This window comes from Pavona decussata, unplaced genomic scaffold (genome assembly GCF_977016875.1).
Source record: "Pavona decussata unplaced genomic scaffold, jaPavDecu1.1 SCAFFOLD_220, whole genome shotgun sequence".
NCBI classification, from domain to species: Eukaryota; Metazoa; Cnidaria; class Anthozoa; order Scleractinia; family Agariciidae; genus Pavona; species Pavona decussata.
In genome coordinates, this window is record NW_028145625.1 from 163,697 (window position 1) to 189,000 (window position 25,304).

The following is a 25,304-nucleotide window of genomic DNA, read 5'->3' on the forward strand; positions in this document are numbered from 1 at the left end:
ACACTCGGGGAGTTGAGAGAATTCTCGAAAGTTATGCAAACCCTCGACCGCGTCTCGGGTTTGCATAACTGTCTTGAATTCTCCCAAACCCCCTCGTGTTTAGATGAGGCTATGTAAACACGGAAAAAGTTCTCTATTGCTTAAAGGTAAGAACCAGTCAAAAACTGCCTACCATATTTGCAAAAGTATGTTATGTCACCAGAAGACAATATAATGCTTGGAATTCAGACCTCTCTCTCTCTCCCACACCTCCTCTGGGTTAGCTAGGGGGAGGAGACGGCTGACATTTCAGAATAGTTCAAAACTCTGCAATGAAACCACTCGTGTGCAGCTCGTGGTTACTTGAGTTTTGAAAATTTTGAAATTGATTTGGTTATTATATCAGCAAACCTTTAGTCGTCATTGAAGCAGCTGCTGCGGGTTGTGTTTCAACAGTAAATACGGTGGACTGTACTTGCCCCTCGTTCTAAAAAAATTAATACAAATCAATATATAATACAATGACAGGTCTTTATTTTCGCACTAACCCTATTTATTGTAAGCAAGTTATTACCTAACATTTATTTCAAAGTACACAAATTTCAAACTTTCTGTTAGATCTAACACCTGATTGTAATAGTGGCCTCAATTAGTATTCCCTTAAGCCTGTTTTTGCGCGGGAATTTAGGTTAATAATTTGCATTTTGCAAGTGACACTTTGCTGAAATGACATTTTCTGTTCATTATACGTTGAACTTTCAACGAGACGCGCTTCGCGTAGTTATCCCCAGTTACTGCAGTCTGCTAGCAATTTCCGCTAGAAGTTTCGTCTATCGGTTTGTTTACCTTTAGTTGGTACAATTTGTAAGTTTACTTTGTTTGTATGTTTCAGTTTAAACCTTCTTTGCCTCGTCACTAACACCGTTAAGCTACAATAACATCATAAAACCTACCTTTAGCCTTGATAGTGATAGCAGTTTTTCTTGGGACTTTGGATTGATGTGAGTCTCTCTTTCTGCAAAGAATTTAAAACGCTTTCACTAACATAACATGTAAATGTCTTTAGTTTAAATGCAACTCTTGACACAGCTGTTGCTTGCTGGTTACATTCATGCATTTTCATATAAGTTTCCAATTGGCTAATTAAATATGTCTGATTTATCAAAGCACTTTAATCATCACTTGTTATTTGTTTGTAAACTTTTTTATTTTTGGGAGGTTTGTTTAGTTAAGCCTGGGAATTAAATGTTCCAACCTCAATGCTATCATCGTTGATGCCACTGTCATCAATGGAAGACATCCCTTTGTGCATCTCTGCCCTTATTACTGTTAAGAGGAAATAGAGGTGTATTACATGGTCGATCTGAACATGAATGAATTCAAATTAGTTTCATTGAACATCGATCATTGAGGGAATTGTCAGATCAGTTTCATTGACTTAAATTAATTAACTAATGAATATGTGCATGCACAATGCATGAATGAGTTATTGATGTGCGGAAATGTCACTTGCTTGGTCCATCCATGGATGTGCTTTAAAATTAAAGAAAATATGGCATACTCTGATAATTTTGCCTTTCAGTGTCTCTTCTCCTTCAATTAATATACATGGTTTTTGGAATTTGAAATAAAAAATAACCTACATGGAATCCTACCATTTCTTCGTATGTTTTTATTTCAGTGGGAAGGGCACTCTTTTAAAGGCAAACATATTATGCAAACACATGGCCTCTGCAATATTTGTAGGTATAAACCAACCTTGATGAGCCTCTGCTGTAGTAGCTGGTTGTGTGGTTGCAGTAATCACAACAGATTGCACTTCTCCGTCATTCTACATAGTGTTAAAAGCACAAATTGTCACATAATATTGTAACTGTGTACAGGTGATTACACAAAGTCATTCAATTTGGGATTTTCAGACTGAGGCATATTTTGTAATAAAAATTAGATCCACATTTATCTGCCATGCATCAGCTCTGTTTCAATTCAACTACACTCATAGGAGCCTGCATTTTGTACATTGTTAAATAATTATTTGTCAATATTAATATTATTGTCAATATTATTTACGCTTGGGTTCTGTCAACTGCATGAGCCACTGAGCTACATGCATGTACCTCTCTGTGTCTTTATGTTTTTGCAGGGTTTTATTTGAACAGGTACAGTGGAAACGTGAACTTTAACAATGAAAATAATTGAAACTTTATATCTCGATGGATATGCCAGTGAACTTGATAATTAAACTTATATAAATCTCTTGATGAAAACTTCTTATAAGCTTGGAACTGGGACCATTGTGCTTTACAATTCTTGAACTCATGATTGAACTGAACTAACTCATAACTGATGATCACCAAAACCACAATAGTGCAAGTAAAATCTGCTGAAAGTATCCTACTTTTATAGGTTTTGAGCTGTGTTCTAGAACATTCCACATTGTCCTTGCTTTAATAATTATATTTATTTACTAACTTGTTCATCTTGACAGTGATCCTGCTTTATTTCTGCTTTATTTCTGTTATCCTCGATAATGTGTGGTATATAAATAGTACTTCAATGTACCCCATGCAGTGACCACATTTCTGCCTGCAGCTGTTCTTTTGGATCAATAGAGCTCACCCTCGAGGCCACTGCAGTTTTCTTTTCTTCAAAGAAGTTTTTCTGCCCGGCATTTTGAAAGGAAATCTGAGAAATTCTGACTGGTAATAGAGCTGCGGTCACACACTCAACTATTTTCAGGGGAGATGCTAACCATTGCCAGAAATCTCAGGGGACTCAGCAGTAGGTCTCCTGCCATTCTATCTGCTGTGGACATCGGCGGCATCCACGGTGTTGAAATATGGTGCAGCAAGGGTATGAAATGTTTGTAAACCTTTAGAAGCGGAAAAAACCCACCGGTACTTTCTTTTTACCCGAGTGTGCTTTCTATAAAGTAATTTTTTGGTACAAGGATTTGACTATTTCTGTTTTGTAAAATTGATCTCCCGCAATGGCCTTTGTGGTAAAACCTATGGGTAAGTTCTTGATCGTCAAAATTGACAGAAAAATTGCAAAGCAACTAACAGGAATATCGAAAAAAACCTCACACGGTTTTGAAGATTTTAAAATGCCTTGTGATTGATATGGTGCAGTAGGTTTAATTCTGTGGTCGAATTCCATACCCAATAAATTTGCTCAAATGGGCGTCAGTCATTTTGGTCTTTTTCGACGCACTCTCCTTACGGTTAAAAAAAGCAAAGCGAAATAATTTTTATGGATAGTACATTTCATTAGCTTTATACTGACATATAGTATGGTTGTTGGTTTTAAGACAGCGCATAAATGTTTTTTTTTTTTTTGCGAAGGACACCCGTGAAGGTATCTGGTAACCTTATAATCACATACATTTTTAATATTATCAAGAGACAGTTACTTTAATTTAATGGATTTTGGTTGCCAGCTGGTTATTTGAAGTGTTACGGGTGTTTTGCATTCCTCCTTCCTATAGTAGCCTCAGTTTCCAGAATATACATATTGCAAGCAGTTATCTAATAGAGTGTATTTTGAAAGTAAACTCACATTCTTGTTAATGTTGTTAGCATCTGCTTTACTAACTCCTGTAGGCTTGTGCTTGTGACATTTTTGTCCTTCTAGAAGTGAAATGCATGAATGGATGCATATTGCATTAAATGTAATTAATTTATAGTTTTGTCATTAGGCAATCAACACTGGCAGGAGGGAGGGAGCGCAAAATGAATCCAGAAGGAAGCCGGCACTACCGGTTAAGTCATGCACCCTCCGATAAATAATATAAGAGAGCTTGGCTAAAATTGAAGCGTGTTAATACTATGTGTTTTGATCGGTTAAAACAACACTGCTTCCTGTATATCAATATTGGAGCTTGTACGTTTTAGCAAGCTAAGCAAGAAAAGTTTGTGCTTTTCGATCTAGCACTATAATCTTAGCTTGTTCCATTAAAATAATGTGTTTTAGAAGCAGTAACTTGTGATCATGATGGCTCTCTTATTAAAACCACTGTGCATGTTCTATTCTATCTTGGATCATTGAATAATACAATTGCAGGGATTTGATTGGCTTAGCAGCTATGGTATGCTAGCCATTATACTTGTACCATGCCCAAGAAATGGCGAGAACGGATGTTTTATGAGTCAAATGAGTCAATGAGTCATAAGTCAATGAGTCAACAGGTCGGATCAGTGGTTTTTCATAATTTTTGAATTTTTTAGATAAAACTAGTGAGCAGCACGTCTGCGAACTCTTACAGTTGTACTATACAACATAAGTGACCTGTACATGTATATATACCTAGTGACATAAGAGACTAAAATAAATTTTACATTATGTAGCTAGAACCACACCTACGCTGGCGGATTTACATGTAGCAAACAGGTGAAAAGGTGTGCAAGGAATGACCTATTTTGAGCGTGACGTAATTTTGGGGCCAACAGTTTTAGCTAAAACTGTGGGCCCCAAAATTATGTCACGCACATATGTAAAAGAACTTTCCTTGACACTCGCGACCGATTTTCTACTTCAAACCGTGCCAAATCATCAATACACTGAATGTCAAAGAACGACTGTTCACAGATTTGAGTCTTTGAGCGCTGGGAAACTCCACAACAGGTTTAACTCAATTTACTTTAAGCGCTGTGTTCAAAGGGAATTAAAGACTTTCTTCCTTAGCAGTCACAAGATTTAGGGTGCCATATTTTTCGCTTCTGATCGGCTGCTACGCGGCAGGACCTGGCAATTGCTAACAAACAGCCCAGGTCGAGATTTAAATGGAAACTAGGCAAACTAGCTGACTTGTGCATGCAGCAGTAAAACAACTAGACAAAATAAGTAAACGTAACGCATAATTTTATTGTTTCTCTAATTTTTTTTTTCAGACCTGACTCATTGAATGACTCATGACTCATTGACTCATTTGACTCATTAATACAGTCTTTACACTCAGAAATGGCAACCATTAAATTGTCTCCCGGTTGTTCTTCCAAAGCGAAATCAGCAAGATCAAGCAATATTTATTATAATTCCACTTGAGCTTGTTGGATTAATGAGATAATTATATAGTTTACATGGCATTGCCTTTATAGGCACCTCGTTGGCTATAGATCATCTCATATCCAACGCATGCTTGTGGAGTAATAGTTAAATAACATGTTAGAGTGAATAGGTTAATTAATTAACTAAGGTTACATTGTAAGTTACATAAACAAAGGATAATGAGTCACAAACGAACTGAGTTAATGTACCTAGGTCAGAATTAAGGTCCAGGGCTCTTTTTGGCTGCTGGCAGTCATCTGTCAGTGAAAATAAAATTCACAAATTATATTTATTTAATAATTTTTCTATAATTGTTAAATTAAGCGAAAATACAATCATTATGTATAGCCTTAGAAAAAAAATTAATGCTAACTAAATAAACACTATATTTCATGCTGAGAAATTTATAGACAAAAATAATGTTAATTGGTACATGAACTGCGTGCACAAAGTGTGTAAAATTAAAGTGACCAATACAGTGTATGTGTATGTAGCTATTAATAACCCATTGCATCTGAGACAAAACTTGAGGAGACATCCTAAAATGTAGTCTGCATTTAAAAGTACTAAGTAAACACACTTAGCTTTGTATACTTCATTAAAGTGTACAGTTCTTACCGGTACCGGTTCTTACACCAGTACCGGATGAAATCTTACTTTTACTTCACATGAAATGAATGGATATTGTGAGTTGCATCAATAAATGCTGCACCACATAAATGGGTAATGATGAGGTAGCACTGTTGGGAGTTGTTGAGACAGGTCATAAAGGACTGATCAATTTTCCTCTTGCCATTTTATATCCCTGAAATTTACAGAGAAATGGCCAAATTCAAGGAGTTTAACCAAAGCTAAAAGGGACCATGGTTTAAAAAGAGGAATTTGGATAGTAAAAGTAATGCAAATAGGGATTTGCCATCGTAAGATATTACACTGTACATGTAGCATTTGAATAGCTGACTTTTCTTTGAAATTAATGCCTGAGTGCTTCAATTCAACATAGCAAACTTGGTACTCATGCTTGACATGCATGCTTGAAAGTGAATTTACATAGAAATGAACAACATGAATTAATGGCCACATGTACATATACATTATTGAGGTGCATCTTTGTCCAAAACTAAATTCTTTGCACATCAGATCACAGATGAGTGATTTTGTAACAGATTAGTTTTAAACACCAGGAGTGTTGAAATAATTTAGAAAGGGGGGATTTTGCTGGTAAAGAGAATGTATTTTTGCCCCTCAACAAATTAGATCAGATGTTGTACCTGTACTGAATTGTTATTAATGAGATGGTTACAGATTTACATGTACAATAATTATTGTACATGTAGTAACAGAGTGTTGTTGAAATTGTTTGGCTGGCATTTAGAAATTGAGCCAACTTAGAAAAGGGCAAACTTATCTTTAATTTTATTCTACAGAAGATATACACTGTTAGTAGTATAGGGCCTTTCACGCTTTAATTTTATAAGCTGTAATTAAATTGCATTTTTTTTTTAGAAGAAGAATAATCCACTGAGCTTTTCTTTGTGTTAGATGAGGAGACTGATGTCATATTGATGTCATGACTGCTCTCAAAAATTATTTTTAATTCCTTTTCCCTAAAATAAATTCAAAAACTTCTTCACTTAATATGTTCTTAAAATATTTCACTCTATCTTGCAAGTGGCTGCTGATAAGAACTTAGAACTGACATTTTTGTACCCATAACATTGTCTAAATTTTTCTCAGCAACTTGCTTCAGTCTACAGGAAAGATTTTCAAAAGCCAAAAGAAGGGAGGGTTGATTGGATGGTGTTTACTCTCTTTCTGATTAGGTACATGTATTTGAAATTGATTCATAATAAGCAAAATTGCTACTGGCCTCAGCTCATTATAAATAATTATGTGAAATTTTTACCCTTTCCTCTCCAGGGGAGGTCCTGTGCACCATAGTCGTACCGAATTTCTGTGTTTGGTTCAATGTCACTGGTTGCAAAGAGGCAGAGGTATGTATGATTGTCTATGGTAATTTTCTTTATGGCAGAATTTGCTTTTGTTCTTGGGCTATCATTTACCAGACGACCGAGTCCAGTAGAATAGGTGGCATCAACGCTGTTGAAAAAAATTATTAATAAAAGAATCAATAGTGATTTGTTATTAATAAAATACATGTAATATTTTGCAAATTCTACTGGACCAGGTGCACTGATTTATGCTCCTAGCTATATATTGTCTATGAGAGTACAGACATGAAAATGTTGTCAGATATAATTAAAGTACTATGCACTTTTAAGAGGAAAATAAAGTCGATCCACAGGAGTATTCTATGGCCGTGCTCTGTACCCTTATAGACAATAAAATGATGCCATAAAATGTTCAAAATTTGGCAATGAAACCACACTCACCGGTAGCTCATTGCCCCACTTGAGATTTTAACATTTTACTACTAACAGTGTGCGACATCATTTTATCATTATAGAAAACTGTCGATCATTGTTTTGTTAAATGGCGAAAATTATCTCTGCAATTATTATGATTACACATTAAGAGATACCATGCATCTAAGGAAAGTTTTTTGTCAGGTTATTGATTTTATTAAGTAAACATAATTAAATCTCAATAATGTATATCATACAAAAAAGCAAGGAGGCCAGTATTAATAATCAGGAACAAAAAATGTTTTGTTAAGGTTGTGTTCTAAGGGCATGTACATGTATAAAGGGTCCAAAACGAAGTCTGAAGTCTGAAGACCAAATTCCCAAAACTAAAGACCTTTAACAAACTACACATTAAGCTGTTATTAAATCAAAGTTTAAGTACTGAGGAAGGACTGCCTGCTTTAATTGGATGCATTGTCTGAATCCAAAAGATGTAAAATTGACAGGGTCTTATATTTTTAACTGCTTTAATTGTAAAAACAAATTCAAAACAAAGACCCCGTAGATCCTTGTATCTTTTAGCACAATTAAGACAACGTAGTTTAATTAAGGAAGTCTCCATTTTTTTAGTTTGACCTGCTCTTTCTACAAAATAAAGACGTGATAAATTTCCCGTCTTTCAGTTTATGACAAAGTGTTTAAATGATCTACAAAGGGTCCCATGTTGAAGAACTTGTTAATTTAACTTTATTATCTTTGGGTGTTGTAGTCAGGGTCATTGTTTTGTTGTTTGGCACAAAATGAAGACTGTATTGATCGAGTGTTTCTTGGAATCTGATGATGTGTGGGATAACAGGGTTGCCCATTCAGGGAAAAACAATAATTTCTCAAGGTCAGGGAATTTTGTTAGAAGTCAGGGGAAATCTTAGAAGTTGTCAAAGTTAGTGAAAAGTCAGGAAATTTTTTTTTTGTTGCAAAAAAAATCCTGTGAAAAGCATAAAGAAGTCAAAAATGAAGAGAAAAATAATATTGATCGATGGCCTACAAAATTAAAGAAGCTGAAGCAATTGTAAACATGGATGTTTTTTAATTCTTGTTCACTTAATGAATGAAAATTGTTTCCTAGTCAGTGAAAAGTGGCAACCCTGGTAATCCAGCAGTTAGACTTTCATAGAGTGGGTTTTGAAGTTGGTCTGTGGTTTTAAGTCGTTGGTTTTTCAGGTCTTTGCTGGACGCTTTTGAGACACCCTATTTGTAAATGACTGTAATTGTATAATGTTAATCATGAATTATGGTTGGAATTTACAGGTCTCAATCAGCTGGTTTAAGGTTTTATACTTTTTTTACAAAATGTTCTCGCACTATTGTCAGTATTTCGTGTCAGTGATAAAAAGTAGAGAAGAGTGTAATATTAATTAGTCTGTGTAGCTTGATCTTTAATATTAAGTTCGATCAACCGTTTAATTTTTTTCCTGAGAGAATCTTTACTTAAATTGTACTAATTTTTTTAGCATTTAAAATAATGTTTTAGATCATAAAAGTAGACTTCAAGCTAAATTTGTTGCCTAATAGTATATTGACCATAAATCATTATAAGCACTCATTTTATACTACGCATACCAACAAGTTTTTCCATTGTCTTTATAAAAATATAAAAAAATTCCAGATTCATCTGGATAGGCTTGCTCTCTGCGTTCACCCTCTCTTCCAGTTATGATTTCACCCTTATAACAAAGGAGAAAATGGCCCTTATTGAAAGGCCTTGTTGTGAAGACTCCTTTTCCTACATGATAAATAAAACAAACTCTGAGATTAGTAGAAGTTTTGGAATTAGCTTTCACCTGTCTAATATATTTATCTGGACTGAGTGAACTCCAATTCGGCCTAAATAAAAGCACTTGCCGTCCTATTAGTTATACAGTACACACAATGGCATGTGCTGTCCAATTGCTTAGCCATGACTGATGATGTACTTTTATTTTTAACACATTAAAAAGTTTTAGTTAAATAATGGACAATTTGTTAAGGGCCGTAATGTTCAATCAGATGCAATTTGCTTTACCACGCTATTACATTATTTTGTTTGACTGAGATGAATTAACTAAACTTGAATTGATTTCCAATGTTGCTGTATGCTAACAAGAAAATCTTCAGGTACCCTTCAGGCTCCCAAAATTGAAAGGTGGGACTTCAGGACTTGATGTTAACACAATAACATCATTGATACTAACTAGAAGAAAATCTTTAAAAGAATGCTTTAAGTCTACATACATTGGTGACTTTTACCTTTTTTCCAAACATTTAGCCAAAGAAGCTAGCTCTATAGCTACTACTTATATCACAGCTAGCGCTTATACAAATACATTATTTTATGGGGATTCTGAAAATACAAAAGTTTTTCATTTTAATGTGAGAAGTTTGTAGAATTGATTTTGAGGAGGCTGGTTTACATGCTACAATTTGTTGGCCTGACAGTATCGGAGCGCTAAAGGTGTGTGACACCTGCTTCTTAATTAAGGCCGGTTAGCTTAGCCACAAAAAGTGGTAACAGTCTCGCCTGTGACGCCAACAACAATAAAAATAAATTAAAATTTTGCCAATGATTGCTTTGGTGCTGTCCTCGTATCCAAGAAAATCATTCAATGAATTAGCTATGAGGATTTTTGCAACATATACATCTCTCTTGTTCCTATCATAATAATCTTGATTTCCATTGTCATAGATCCATGAATAGTTAATCCACTCCCCTATCAACAGGGATTATTTAGAACTCTTCGATACTTCACACCTTTGAATTCTTGAGAGTATTCCTGGCATCCTTGCCGTCCACCATTTTGATTACTTTTGTTTTGTATGCATGCTCTTTTCTCAGAATTTTGATTCTTTGAACGTGTCGGCCCAACTCAACAAAGATCTGTTACACTGCGACATTTTTCTGAATCAGTAAAAATTTCCATTTTCATGAATCGGTCATAAATCAGGTGTCAGAATACACAATATGATTCGTGCAGTTCCATAAAAGAGTTTGTGACTGCCATTTCACTTACAGTACATAATACAAAACATTCTACTGAAAGAGGATACAAAGTCATACATTAATGTTGCAGGAATTTTATCAGGCTAAAAACAACAAAACTTTTCAGTGCAATTCTGCTATAGAGAAAAAACTGATTTTAAGAAGAAACCCTGAAATTTGTGTTTATGAGAATAATATGCTACGTTGAATTTTCATATAAATTGTCATGCAGCAACCAACATCAAAGGTCTTGTGGTGGACTGTATGTTGAAAAGTTTCATATTGTATACAATAATACTGTATGCATCTGCATGAAGCCTGCTTAGTTTACATGCATGGATGGTAGCAAACAAATATATCACAGAGGAAATGATCTAGTTAGAGTTAGTACAGTCCATGCATGTTCAAAAATATAATTATGCCTTTACTCTTCACAATAATATTCCTGCTTTGATCAGCACTAGATCAAGTTTTGCTTTGCCACCATGGTTTTGAACCCAATAATAAACTTATTTTAACAGCTGCTGCAGTAATTACAGTCGAAACCTGCTTCATGGACACACACTTAATATAGAGACAGATGCGTTATAAGCATCTCAATACAACATAAAAATAAGTTTCAATCCATTTAAAATGCTGAGATAACTTTTAAGTTAACAAAAGCATGAAAACTTATGTTATAAGCTGAGTTTGTGACTTGAGATAACTTGTGAACAGTCAAATTTACTTTCTGTAGGGATATGTTTTTGTAAACCTCAAACTGACGTTGGTAGGTAGGCTATCAGCACTGGTAAATATATCATTACAATTAAATTAAATGTGAATTGAAAATTGAAAGCTTGTAGTCCATTTACAGTTAAGTTCCATTTGTCATTATAGATGTATTTTCAAATAATAGGCTGAATATTTTGATGGTTAAATGTAACGAGGTTTGTTCATGCATGAGCAAGTTAAGGGCTTTTTGTTTCTGTTATGCTTGATTGGGTTTTGATGTTTTATGTGGCCAACTTCTCCATTTTGCTCTAGCTAGACCATTAATCTTATTTTTTAAAGCAAAAATAGTATGTATGTATACAATGTATTTTTGGAATTTCTTAAAACTTACCAATTGTGTTATTGATAAATAACGCATGTAGACCAGGCTGATCTTTCTCTGCAAAAATCCATTTCTTGGCCTTTTCAGTTTCTGATTCTCTTTTGGCCCTCTTAAATGAACAAATACGTTACAAAACATTTGGTTATTCAACTATATATGTTCATAAAAATTAACTATTACTTGGATTAACTTTGCATAATTTTATAGTCCAGTAAAATATATATATTACTGCTGTTCTGTTTGACAATACAGTAAAGTGGAACAAAGTAATTAATTTTGGTATGAGTGGGAAAACATGCATGGTGTAGTGGTGAGAGCACCCACTAATTTATTTGGTCCAGCCGGTTTGATTCCTATACTCTGAGAGGTTTTTCAGCACGTAATTAGGTTTCCTGCTCTCCACAGCAAGTAAAACTTTCCAAATTCCTATTCAGTGCTGTGTACCGTTTAACACTTTCATAAATTTCCAGTGTTGAGTGATTGATTTTTTTTTATAGGAATGAAATGATGTTCCCTTAACATCATTGTCTGTGGGAAAAAAAAGCATCTAGTACATGTACAAGACAGAAAAGGCAATAGTTAACAAATGAAATGGCTATGAACTGTTTACTTCTTTCAATTACTAATACCTGTGGCAAAGGGTGTTTTGTTGTCTCCATAGATAGTTTTCTTTTCTATGACTTGTATCTTGGAATGACTTCCATCAATGTGCTATGTGAGAATGCAGTACAAAACTCATAGTCTCTGAATTTTAGTGTCACTTTCAAATATATTGATGAGAATGCTAAAATAATGGTACAGTTTAATAGTATCCCTCCTATTCCACAGAAACCATGGCTGTGGATGGCTAGAATGGAAACATTGAAAGTTGATGGTACCAGTGTTTATATTTGAGAAACATCACTGAAATGATCATGGTTTGTCCTTCCTTGGAGAAATCACTTAACATTTTACTCCTCGTTTAAGAATAACTTCATGGTAGGGAAAAAGTATTGTCAAAATAATATTTTCGCGGTTTTGACGAAAATGTAGCAAAACATCTTTGACAGGGCCTCTTTAAATTTAGTATGTTGTTTTCATGATGACCGTGATGGTGATGGTGATGAAGATGATGTTGACAGTGTATGGTGAAACATTTAATATAAGTACATGTAAGCAATGTGTTAGTAAAAGGGGCTGTATTTTGGAATTTGAAAGTTAATATGTTTGACCCTGGTTAGGCATGTGTTTTCAATCATTTCCTTTACTAACGTACAAAAATAATGGTTATGATTTGCATTGAAGCCTTTCTTTGCCTGCCTATGAACTTTGGATTCAGCTTCTCTTGGTTGTAAGAGGTTACAACAACTACAAAAAAAAAAAAATGTTTCGGGGATTCAATCCATGATCACATTAAACACTGGCGCAAACCAATGGTGAAAACCACTAACAGCTGTGCACGCAAGTTTTTTCCAGATCTCTTGTCGATCGATGGTTACACGTTTTCGGTTCATGCATAATCTTTAATGCTTTGCTTATCAATAACACCAAAAATGCTAGTGAAAAGGACGATTGACAACTTTCTTCTTAGTTTCCTTTAATCTGTTGGTCATTTTAGTGGCCATTTTCTCATCGATCGTGAAACCGTCGAAGCCGCGTAAGTGGAAAACTAGGAGCAAAATGGCTGCCATATTTGTATCATTGACGAGTCTAGCAAGTGTAAAATGCGAGTTTGAGGCAAAATGAACGGAAAATTTAAGCTGACTCTGAATGAAATATGTTTATTCAACTAAAATTAAACACAAATTAAGACTTACTGTGAACGAAACGACCTCTCAGATTTTTTTTTGGCTCTGTTTTGTTCTGACCTGGTTTCCAGATTCTTCCTGGAAAAAAAGAAGATTAGTGCGTAAAGAGGAATGCAATACTGTTTTATAGTTAAGCTAGGGTTCCTTAGCAGTTGATCCTTTTGGGCAGTTTCCGTTACGGATGGATTGTATTTTAAAGCTTATCCGGTACAATAACGAGAGACGGGCTGTCGTTTAAAAGGTCTTTTTTTTAAGCAGTTAGAATTTGCATCTAGTCGATTTTGGGGGTGTTTTATACTCACCTCAAAAAGAGAATAGCACGTTGGTTTCTTCTTTCTCCACGAACTTCTCAGTGAAAATTAGTCACCACTGTTACGTTTTCTATTTTAGCAATGTTAGGTGATAGGATCAGTAACGAAGGAATAATTTTCTGGACGATTTCTCTTCGTGCAGAAAAAGAATCCTCTGCTTGACCCGCCATGCAAGGAAGAGCTTCTTGACCATGCGGTCCACCTGTCATGTCATTGATCCATTGAAACCATAGAAACAAAGGCAAGTGATTGACAGATACCCATTTTAGGAAGAGATGAACCTGAAAAGGGGCTGGGAAAGGCCTATTACATTACGTTCCTAAATGGGGCCTTTCGTCAGCAAAGCGAGGCAGTGAACAATTTTGTTTTTCACACTCAAAGTAGCTGTTCAAACTCGAAGTAATAGTCACTGATTGTCCTTAACTTGTTTTCGCGAGTTGTTGTTTTACTTGTTTATGAGCCTGGTATGATGTTTACCGAAAGAGATATTCATCTCGTGTTGGCGAAAAGTCGATAGCTGCATACCTCGCCTCTTCTCGTCGAAAAAGAGCACAAAGCTTGACAGAAGTAACCAAAAGCACCACATCACGGTAGCGACAACAACATGCATTTCCACTTGAGATAAAATAGTTAGTCTTACATGTAGTACTAAGACGTAGTGTGCGTAAGTTTTACAGTCGAACCTCCCATAAGCAGACACTCTCCGGACCAGAAAATAAAAGTGTCCGTTTAAGGGAGTTGTCCGCTTTTGGGAGGTTAAAAATGTAGTGTTTGTATGTAGCTGAGAACATGACCAAGTGTTGACTGCTTAAGAGAGGTGTCCACCTATGGGAGGTTAAAAATGTAGTGTTTGTATGTAGCTGAGAAGATGACCAAGTGTCGACTGCTTAAGAGAGGTGTCCACTTATATTTATGGGAGGTTAAAAATGGAGCATTTGTATGTAGCTGAGAACATAACCAAATGTCCGCTTACGAGAGGTGTCCGCCCACGGGAGGTGTCCGTTAGCGGAGGTTCGGCTGTATTTCTTGTCTGGGAGATGTTAAGTAACATTTGCTGCCAACTTGTAAATCTGAAACGTTTTATTATGAAAACGTCTGCCATATCGGCCTTTGAAATATGTTATTTAGTGCTGGTTGTGTTGCGTCTCTGAATGCCTTGCCCACTTGGTAAAGTTGGTTGCAAAGTGCTTAGAGGAGCGCCTGTATACGAGTTTTACTGGGAATCTCCTTGTATTTGGCTACTGCTCAGTCACTTAGTTAGTTGGCGTCGCAAGAAGAGCTTCAGTTCAGTTGAAGCTGAACAGAAATCGTTCTTTGATTATGTGAGCGTCCGGTGGGCTGCTTTGAAAGAACGAGTTTTTTGAACTCCTACATTCCTAGCTTGGATGTACTAGTGGAAGATTGACGCCATGTGCTGGTTAAGATGGTTGAAATTCCACGATGGGTCTGGCGAATATTTTTAATGGTGTTCTGTTATTCCATATACTTTTTTCAAACAAATTTTTCCTTTTTTATTTCTATTTGATGGTAAATAAACTGAGTGGAGTGCAATTTGGTCTGAAATCTGCGCGAGTTCGACTGGAAATCACAAGTATAATTTCAGATCATAATTGCACGACACGAAGACAAGCACGACTTTATTACACCCATTGTGAAACAACACGGTTTTTCTTGTTAATATCAATATTTATTTATCCACTTCAGGAAACCCTGTTCATAAAAAGAGGAACCGGATACGCTGTTGCGATGGGCTAATAATCTGCGACTGAGAGCAAAGAAATGGTACGATTCGCGAGTAAATCGCACTGCTTAGGGATAATCAGAAGCCGGATCACCATTGATTTCAAAATGGGTGTAACAAATGTCAATACATGATGATCTGTGAATACAGAGACAAACTCAGATACATGCTTGCAGTTTTGAGACGTTTTTATTTGAGCATTGCATCAGTTTCGGCAATATAAACCTGATGTCGGTCAGTTTCTTCATTTTTCACCTGCGGCTTATTGTTGTGCGTGCTTTATTGACGTCGACCATGTTGGTTAGCTAGTCTGCCAGTTTGAATAACACGAAATGAAACAGTTACTGTTGGAATTGTCTTATTGTTATGACAAGATACTTTTTCTTGAGAAAAAAGACCTCAATAAACATGGATTGCACCCTATCCCCCCCCCCCCCCATCCCCCCAACACAGACACACCTAAAGCCTAAACGCTTCTATGAGGAAAAAAAAAAAGAAATATTCCAAGGCGACAATGAACAAAAACAATTGAAAACAAAGAAAGATCGAATGGATTTTACACATGCATTCAAATCTCCTACTTTATTTTCCCAAGTCAAGATACAACACATCTATTTGGACCCAACATGACAGAGTAGGTTTCGAAGCGCTTGTTTTGGCAACCTGGAAACGAGGTTGTTGTTTTCGATTATCATTCTGACGTCACTGTTTTCAAGGGCAACGAGGCGAGGAAAGTTGCAAAGTTGGTCGTCAGAGCTCTGCGTGAAGACTGTAAAAATCCAAAATTGCCTCTGCAATCTGCGATCATCAGACCGAGCAAACGTCTTCTCAGTGGAAATATGTGTTAATAGATTGCTCTTCAGTAGAAAGTTTTACGAAGAAATCCTCCGGTGAGGCGATCGGTAAGTGACACATTCATGATCGCATGATCACCTGGCTCCAGTTGTTCAAAGGCCGGATAACTTTATCCTGTGGATAAGTCACTATCCGACAGTTTCAATCTGTGCAAATATTTCAGTATTTCCCCTTGCACAAGCGAATATGCACACTCCAACCACAGTTAAGTGTGGGGGTGTAAGAAAACCTTGGACAACGTTTAACGTGAAGTATATTTTAAACCCTGAATAGTGCCTTATCCAGCGGATAAAGTCATGTTGTTTAAAATTTTCCCGCCTTGGTAAGCTTACTTGAAGGAATCTCGCTGTATGGACCTCCCTAAAAAATTAACGCTGTACTTAGGATTTTGTTGTAGTCCTTTGCTACATACACCTTTCCTGTGGACCGTAGCCTTAGTTGTGTAGTGTGACATCGGTTTTATGAGCATGAGAGTACAATGATCCCGACCCCCAAAGGATGATGCGTACTTTTCTTCACGCTGACCTGTGGATTTTGGAACAGAATGGTGTGCTTCACTGCGGAATTTAAACAGACCTAACAGGTTTAAGACTGGCATGGTAGCTAGACATTTTGGACGAACAACTTCTTTGTTTTTAAATTAGTTTTTTTTATTTACATTTCCTTTGAAGTACGTTATTCCAGGGCGAAATCGATCATCGAAAACGTAGTCGATAAGTCGATAGTGCTCGATATTTGTCGTTGATTGTCAATCGACAAGTTTGATTTGTCGATAAACGTGGCTCAGGGAACATCAATCAGTTCGGGTTATATTACAAGGAACGAAATCGGGCACGATCCAACGGTTTTAATAGCACGGCTGAACAAAGTAATGTTAACCATTTCTCAGAGTACGCCTCCTATTCTACATTGAATAACGACAGCATTTATAACAAACCACTTGGTTGCTCAGTTTTTATTAAACTTTATTGCCATACTAATTTACTTTAGAGCTGTACATGCCCGGGGGGGGGGGGGGTACTCCCTTATATGGACTATATAGGTATGTGCGGCGCCAAAGGGTATGGTTTTTCGGCTGTTTTGGTCATAAATAGGGTATCGCTTTTAGCCATTTTGCCGCCATTTTGGTAATAAATAGGGTATAGATTTTAGCACTCTTGTCCTGGGTTCGATTTTTTTTTTAGAAGAAGCTAGTTCAGGTCATAAATAGGGTAGGGAAAATCGCAGATTTTGGTCATAAATAGGGTAAGGGTTTTGGGAAGCGGGCCGCACATCCCTACCCAATTTTTTTTGGAGTACCCCCCCTGGGTGTACATGTTTACTCTTCTATAAATTGCCATTCAAGCAATATCGGATTTTGGCTTGGCTAATTTCACAGCCAATTGAACCCAATTTCTGTCAATAACAATCGATAGTCAGTTCAAAATCTTGTGATTATCGAGTTTTATCTAAACACAACAGATGTGAATAGAGTTATTTTGCTGCTCCTCATTTTTTGATTGTGTGGTTCTAGGACGGTCAAAATTTGACATGTCGCCGATTTCGGACCTTGCATAATTTTTCTTTTATTTATGACTTTGTTAGACTTTGGTAAACTGCCTACTCTGGAGACCTTGCAGAGCAAGAAAATCTTGGTCGCGTGACACATCACGTGACCAAAAAATTAAAATTTCGTAAATCAGCGATATGGCGGCGCAAGAACAACTCCATGTTGTTGAGCGCATGGAAGAATTACATGTAAAAAAAATTGCTGCGAGGTTTACTTTATTTTGCGAAATGAAACGAAATGATGAATAAAATCTGTAGAATAAAAATGAGAATTGAAGATATTCCTTGCTGCAATTATGATTCGGGTAGTTCGAGGATTATGCAGTATTTGTGGGTAAATCATATAGAATAAATAAATAAATTACGACCTGGAATAAAATCAGTCAATCCAGCAAATGATTTTCAACAGACTTCGCTCCTCTCGCGCGCTTCGGTTCAGATTTGCTGACTTACCGTGAACTTTCCCTCATTCTACCTCAAGCATTTACTATCTCCGGCCGCAAAATGTAATCGTTCAGTTGACTTCAAAGATCCAAGGTAATTCCCGTTGGTTAAAGGCTTAGGGTAAAATAGGAAACTTCAATTTTGGAAAATTTCATTCAGGTCTAGTGTGAGCGATAAGATCGATTACCGAAACCGCAACGCTTGATGCATTCCTATATTTACGTTCACTTGGATAAAGCCATAATAGCAACTTTTGCAAGATTGAAAGCTTCTTTTAATGTTATAAAACACGGCTGATCTGAGAAAAGCCATTGTTTCGACATAGAAAGAAATTGCCACGCTGATAACATCGGGAAGATTTCAGTCACATGCTAGGCAACCAAATTCCTGCACATGTATCAAATTTCATTCGACAAGAACACGATGTACGGAGGTTCTTAGAAGGAAAACTGGATGCTTTTTTATTCGGTCAATACGGGAGCCACAGTGCCTTTCCAATTATAGCCAACTTGTGCCATTTTCACCCCTTCGATGAAACCTCAAAACGCTCTCTTTCGAGTCACAATGTGCGTGTAATTTTTAAAATAACTGTAGGCATAACTCGGAACACTCACCTATTCCATTCACGAGTTCGCGCACAGAGCGCTTTGATTTCGAACCAGTAGTGTTCGACTAATCAGCTAAGATTTATCTTTTCTATAACATTCGCTGGATATTCAATATCAGCTAGGAGTTGTTTTTAAAGTTGCCAGTATTTACGCAGATTTACGACGCAGACAAGATTCGAAATATGATAACTGTCGCTGGTTGATTTCATAAAATGCTAATTTTGTGTTTGTTGTTAACCCGTTGAATTCTTTTCTTTTATTTGACAATACCACACAAAGAGAACTTACGACGGAGAATAACAATGGAAAAAACGCGCACATTTAGACATGTCTAAAAATACGTTCTTACGCGTTTTTGCTGCATTTAAAACGCGTCTGCGTAGTTCGCTTAATTCTGGCCTGCACGGTAGATAACTGAATTACTGTTTCCGAAGCAGATTTAAAATATTGAACATTCTACGTTTGGAATGACTGTGCTCAAGTTTTTAAATTGGAGAAATTAACAATCAAAGGTTGAATTGTGGACTAAGAAATGACCTTTGTCCTGATAATTTTTTTCTGGAGAACAATGGACGATCATTCCAAACATGAATCGATGGAGATATTTAATCTTTATTAGAAACGCGTTTTTGTTTGATGTTTTCTCTTAAAACCGTCGCCTACCTGTCAGATCTTTGCTTTTTTCACAAAAACGATCACGTGACATGTCACACTAGTCCTTACAGTGCTGGTGTAGAGTCAAATTGGTACTGTTGAGTGTAACAGAGATGACTTCAGTAACAAACCTTGTCAATAACACACTGGTCATTACAATGCTGGTGTAGAGTCAAATTCGTACTGTTAAGTGTAACACAGATGACTTCAGTGACAAACCTTGTCAATAACACACTGGTCCTTACAACGCTGGTGTAGAGTCAAATTGGTACTGTTGAGTGTAACAGAGATGACTTCAGTGACAAACCTTGTCAATAACACACTGGTCCTTACAACGCTGGTGTAGAGTCAAATTGGTACTGTTAAGTGTAACACAGATGACTTCAGTGACAAACCTTGTCAATAACACACTGGTCCTTACAACGCTGGTGTAGAGTCAAATTCGTACTGTAAAGTGTAACACAGATGACTTCAGTTACAAACCTTGTCAATAACACTGGTCCTTACAATGCTGGTGTAGAGTCAAATTGGTACTGTTAAGTGTAACACAGATGACTTCAGTAACAAACCTTGTCAATAACACACTGGTCCTTACAACGCTGGTGTAGAGTCAAATTCGTACTGTAAAGTGTAACACAGATGACTTCAGTGACAAACCTTGTCAATAACACTGGTCCTTACAATGCTGGTGTAGAGTCAAATTGGTACTGTTAAGTGTAACACAGATGACTTCAGTGACAAACCTTGTCAATAACACACTGGTCCTTACAACGCTGGTGTAGAGTCAAATTCGTACTGTAAAGTGTAACACAGATGACTTCAGTTACAAACCTTGTCAATAACACTGGTCCTTACAATGCTGGTGTAGAGTCAAATTGGTACTGTTAAGTGTAACACAGATGACTTCAGTAACAAACCTTGTCAATAACACACTGGTCCTTACAACGCTGGTGTAGAGTCAAATTCGTACTGTTGAGTGTAACACAGATGACTTCAGTGACAAACCTTGTCGTTAACACACTGGTCCTTACAATGCTGGTGTAGAGTCAAATTCGTACTGTTGAGTGTAACACAGATGACTTCAGTGACAAACCTTGTCAATAACACACTGGTCCTTACAACGCTGGTGTAGAGTCAAATTGGTACTGTTGAGTTTAACACAGATGACTTCAGTGACAAACCTTGTCGTTAACACACTGGTCCTTACAATGCTGGTGTAGAGTCAAATTGAAGGGCTGGGAGCATAACCGACTATATGTCGAATTTCAGCCCGTTTTTCGATGTACCTCGGATTTGTCCAAACTTTTGCATGTGAACTGCAATTCGATTGAAAACCATTGTCCAGTATTTTTTCACGCTGCTTTGTGTTTCATATTAATGCCATTGAGAAATTTTACCATCTTGTAAAGATATATCGGTAGTATTATAGACACTGGATGACCAAAAGGACAATGCACTGAGTATTAAATACTTGTATTCAATATACACTCGTTGTCTTTGAAACACAGCACACGAAAGCAGTCTTTTTCGCGGGAGCAACGAAAAGAATGCTGTCACGCTTTTATTTGATTCTGTTACAAACTACTACGTACTTGACAGGAATGTCAGAAATGTAAACAGTTACATTCTCCAAGAGAAAATGTGTCCATTTCCTGGCGTAAAATCCAGCTTTGTCCCGTTTGTCGACATATCACTCTTGATAACGCAAAATACTAGCATTCTACACGATAAACAGGAAGACATGTAGCCATTTCAACGATTAACAACGATTAACGGCAGTTCTAATAAAAGGTACTGACTATCTATTCTTTTCACGAGCAGTCGGTGTTAACCGTTGAAAATCTATGTTAATCGTACTTTTATTGAATCATTGCCTTGAAATTGTCAAGTTAATCGTTACATACCGAATTTCAAGCCTGGCAAACCACAACTAAGGCTTCCAAAGCACCTTGCACATGGCGGGATTTGTCTCTGATGCTCCCGCGGGATTTGATAATCAAATTGAAAAATTCGCCACGGCACAGTCATCACTACCAAGGAGGGATTCTTTGGACAACATTTCCACCAGTTCCTGTGAACTACATTTGCAATTTCATAACTTTTCAAAAGATCCATAGATGTCGTGCGTTTACAAACTTCACCAAACAAAAGCGAAACCAACTAGCCAGTACGATACGCAAGTTGTTTATCCTGACTGCCTTGATCTATTTTGGGCTTGTTACAACCCGCAAAAGCAAACCATGATATCATCTCAAACGTTACTTATAGAAACAACAACTGGTGCGACTAATCATGGCTCGTGGACAGTGGAAACTTTTAGGCTACCGATAATTCGGAAAACAAGTCTGACGTGGACAAAACCTGTCAAAAAATTTGCCTTCCAAGCGCGTTCACTTGTACACTAGCAAACTACCAAGTCCCCCTCCCCCTGACTCAATGTTGTCTTTTGGGTCACGAACAGTTTCCTGGCAAGCATCACTTCCCATATCAACATTGCATAAGGGGAAGGGGGGGGGGGGGGGGAGAGAGAAGTAACTGTGGTAGAATTATGAAGGGAGAAACAGTAAGTGTGTGGTTTTTTGCCTGTCTGTGTTCGGTTGTCATTGCATAGGGGGAAGGGGTGGGAGGGAGAAGTAAGGAAGTGGTTTTTGTTCTGTTCGTGTTTGGTTTTCTCAAGGAGTTTTGTCCACCATTGTAAAACCGCGAAATGTTTTGAAAACCAGGGAGAGCCAAAATTCGGACAAATCCAAGCGAAATCGAAAGGCGGGCTAAAATTCAACATAAGTCGATTATGCTCTCAGACCTTCAATTAGTACTGTTGAGTGTAACACAGATGACTTCAGTGACAAACCTTGTCAATAACACACTGGTCCTTACAACGCTGGTGTAGAGTCAAATTAGTACTGTTGAGCGTAACACAGATGACTTCAGTGACAAACCTTGTCGTTAACACACTGGTCCTTACAACGCTGGTGTAGAGTCAAATTGGTACTGTTGAGTGTAAGACAGATGACTTCAGTGACAAACCTTGTCAATAACACTGGTCCTTACAACGCTGGTGTAGAGTCAAATTAGTACTGTTGAGTGTAACACAGATGACTTCAGTGACAAACCTTGTCAATAACACACTGGTCCTTACAACGCTGGTGTAGAGTCAAATTGGTACTGTTGAGTGTAACAGAGATGACTTCAGTGACAAACCTTGTCAATAACACACTGGTCCTTACAATGCTGGTATAGAGTCAAATTGGTACTGTTGAGGGTAACACAGATGACTTCAGTGACAAACCTTGTCAATAACACACTGGTCCTTACAACGCTGGTATAGAGTCAAATTGGTCCTGTTGAGCGTAACACAGATGACTTCAGTGACAAACCTTGTCAATAACACACTGGTCCTTACAACGCTGGTGTAGAGTCAAATTAGTACTGTTGAGTGTAACAGAGATGACTTCAGTGACAAACCTTGTCAATAACACACTGGTCCTTACAATGCTGGTATAGAGTCAAATTGGTACTGTTGAGTGTAACACAAATGACTTCATTGACAAACCTTGTCAATAACACACTGGTCCTTACAATGTTGGTATAGAGTCAAATTGGTACTGTTGAGTGTAACAGAGATGACTTCAGTGACAAACCTTGTCAATAACACACTGGTCATTACAATGCTGGTGTAGAGTCAAATTAGTACTGTTAAGTGTAACACAGATGACTTCAGTGACAAACCTTGTCAATAACACACTGGTCATTACAATGCTGGTGTAGAGTCAAACTACATATAGTACTGTTAAGTGTACATAACAGAGATGACTTCAGTGATGGGGTGCTTAGAACAGCGAAGTTATTATGCTTTATTAAATGTGTGCATGGCATGATCATCTTCCCAATGCGTGTACTGTGTGGAAATCAATATCATCTGTTTAATGAAACTTTTCACAGAAAGCTAAAACATTGATTTGTATTCCCTAAAGAAAGCGTGAAAAGGAGGAGCTGTGAAAAGAGTTGTAATTGTAATTCACTGTAAGCAAACTGGCATTTGATATTGGGCGCTTTTTTTTATTACGAGTGAAGACGTGGTCTATAATAATTACTTGGGCTTCCCACAGGGAGACCAAGTTGAAAATTGCCCTTCGTGTTTTTTTTTTTCCTCATTCAGTCACAAATCGCCGTCTGGGCCTTAAAACGCATGCGCAGGTATCTTGTCGCTGCATGGGGTTGCAAGGGTCGGACATTTATTTAGTCGCCGATTTTTGCGTTTTCCGAACGAAAACACAACTTTTCGAAGTGGTACATCGAAAGAAAAACTACTAAGGAATACTCAACAGTTTCAATAGCGGAAATCCGGGAAATAATGGCGAAGAAACTGTGCTTCGAGTGCAAATTGTTGTTTTATCCAGGCGACGGGTTAGCGGAGCGCAGACATCTCAAATCCTTATTGAGGCCACGGACTTTCTACGAGATTTTTGAGTACTTCTGGGAATTCAACGAAAAATTACAGGTTTGATCGTGAATTTGTACTGAAATGCTATTCTAATTGACCGATTCTTTATATTCTGTACGGTTTTTGAGAAAATTTGAAAAACATGCCACGCACGGGTTGATAAATTAGCTTCGAAATGGACTGTTAGTACTTCAAATCGCTTTCGCGGGTTGATAAATTCGCTTCGAAATGGACTGGTAGTTCTTCAAATCGCTTTTGCGTCTCTCGTTTGGCATTTTGAATTATAAGCGTTTCTTTCTTAGGCGTAAACAGACTTTTCTGAATAAATTTTTCCTTTAGGAAAGCAGTCTGTCTGTTTTTCTTTCTAGTTTAATTGACAAAAGGTGACAACTGCGTAATCTTGCGTAAACAAACACATGCACTCGAGACGGATCAAATTTTGCCTATGTGACGTTGGACAAATTTCATCGATTAATGGGTTAAAGATACTGACAAAGAGAAATTCCCACGAAACACCAATTTTAATCAGAATTTCCTTTTTTCAAAAAACAAAAACTTTTGCGAGGGGGGGGGGGGGGGGGATGAAGCCAACACAAGATATCCCTGCCCGCTTTGCTAAATCCTGTTGGCCAGATAGATGCACACGATTTTACTGTCAGAACCTTTAGTAGATTCTAAAATTTATTACTTAATCGGTCAGTGTAAAACGCGGACTATAGACCGAGCGTAAAAAACGGACAGAGGGTAAAATTTAGACCAGGAATATACATTGCTTACAATATACTTGCTTGTACTATGCTGTAAAACAATCGACAAATGACAACTGAGATTTTATCATGTCAACTTTGGGGCGTTTACCGCTGGATATGCCAGGAAAGAAGCCCAAGTTCACGCACATATGCGTCTTGTTAAGTTTATGTTTCTAAACTACTTGCTCCTAGCAAAGAGTTTCCAAAATATCAAACCAAAAGGAGTAAAAAAAGAAAACAAGGAAACTCATCGTGGAAGTCGCATTCTGGTTCTGCTTACATGACGCATTAACAAATGATAACATTAGCTCTTTGGCCTTTGTACCACGCGCTCTTTTTGACATTATTTACATTTTATATACAGTGAAGTGATTCTCTAAGTAATTTTTAGCTGAAAAGTGAGAATCTTTTTTAGAGCGCTGTAAAGGAATTGGCAAATCCATGTATCCGTTTAGCGAATGGAATTTGTTTATTGATTGTTTGTTAGTTTGCAGGATGGGAAGTTGTTTTTAAAAATCTCGATCCTGAAGGGGCGCGTTGCAAGTCAATTTGATCATGGTGATTCATTTCTCTAGCTTCCCCAGGGAAAGATGAAATATCTCACCTACTTCAAAGAGTTTACCATCTTCGGAAAAATACCTAATTGTCAGAAATTGTTCA

At 37.1% G+C, this 25,304-nt stretch overlaps 1 long non-coding RNA gene across 3 annotated transcripts in view; it reads left to right on the top strand.

Moving 5' to 3' along the window:
• LOC146459307 (uncharacterized) overlaps positions 1–25,304 on the top strand; it is a 40,864-nt gene that overhangs the window by 8,281 nt on the left and 7,279 nt on the right. Inside the window, exons 2-3 of one of the 3 annotated variants that reach the window (XR_014857987.1) lie at positions 6,946–7,019; positions 13,744–13,843. This is a non-coding gene — a long non-coding RNA (uncharacterized LOC146459307). Of the gene's footprint in view, positions 1–3,344; positions 3,740–6,945; positions 7,020–13,743; positions 13,844–25,304 lie in introns of those variants that run through there. The other 2 variants (XR_014857986.1, XR_014857985.1) reach the window with 2 other exon arrangements.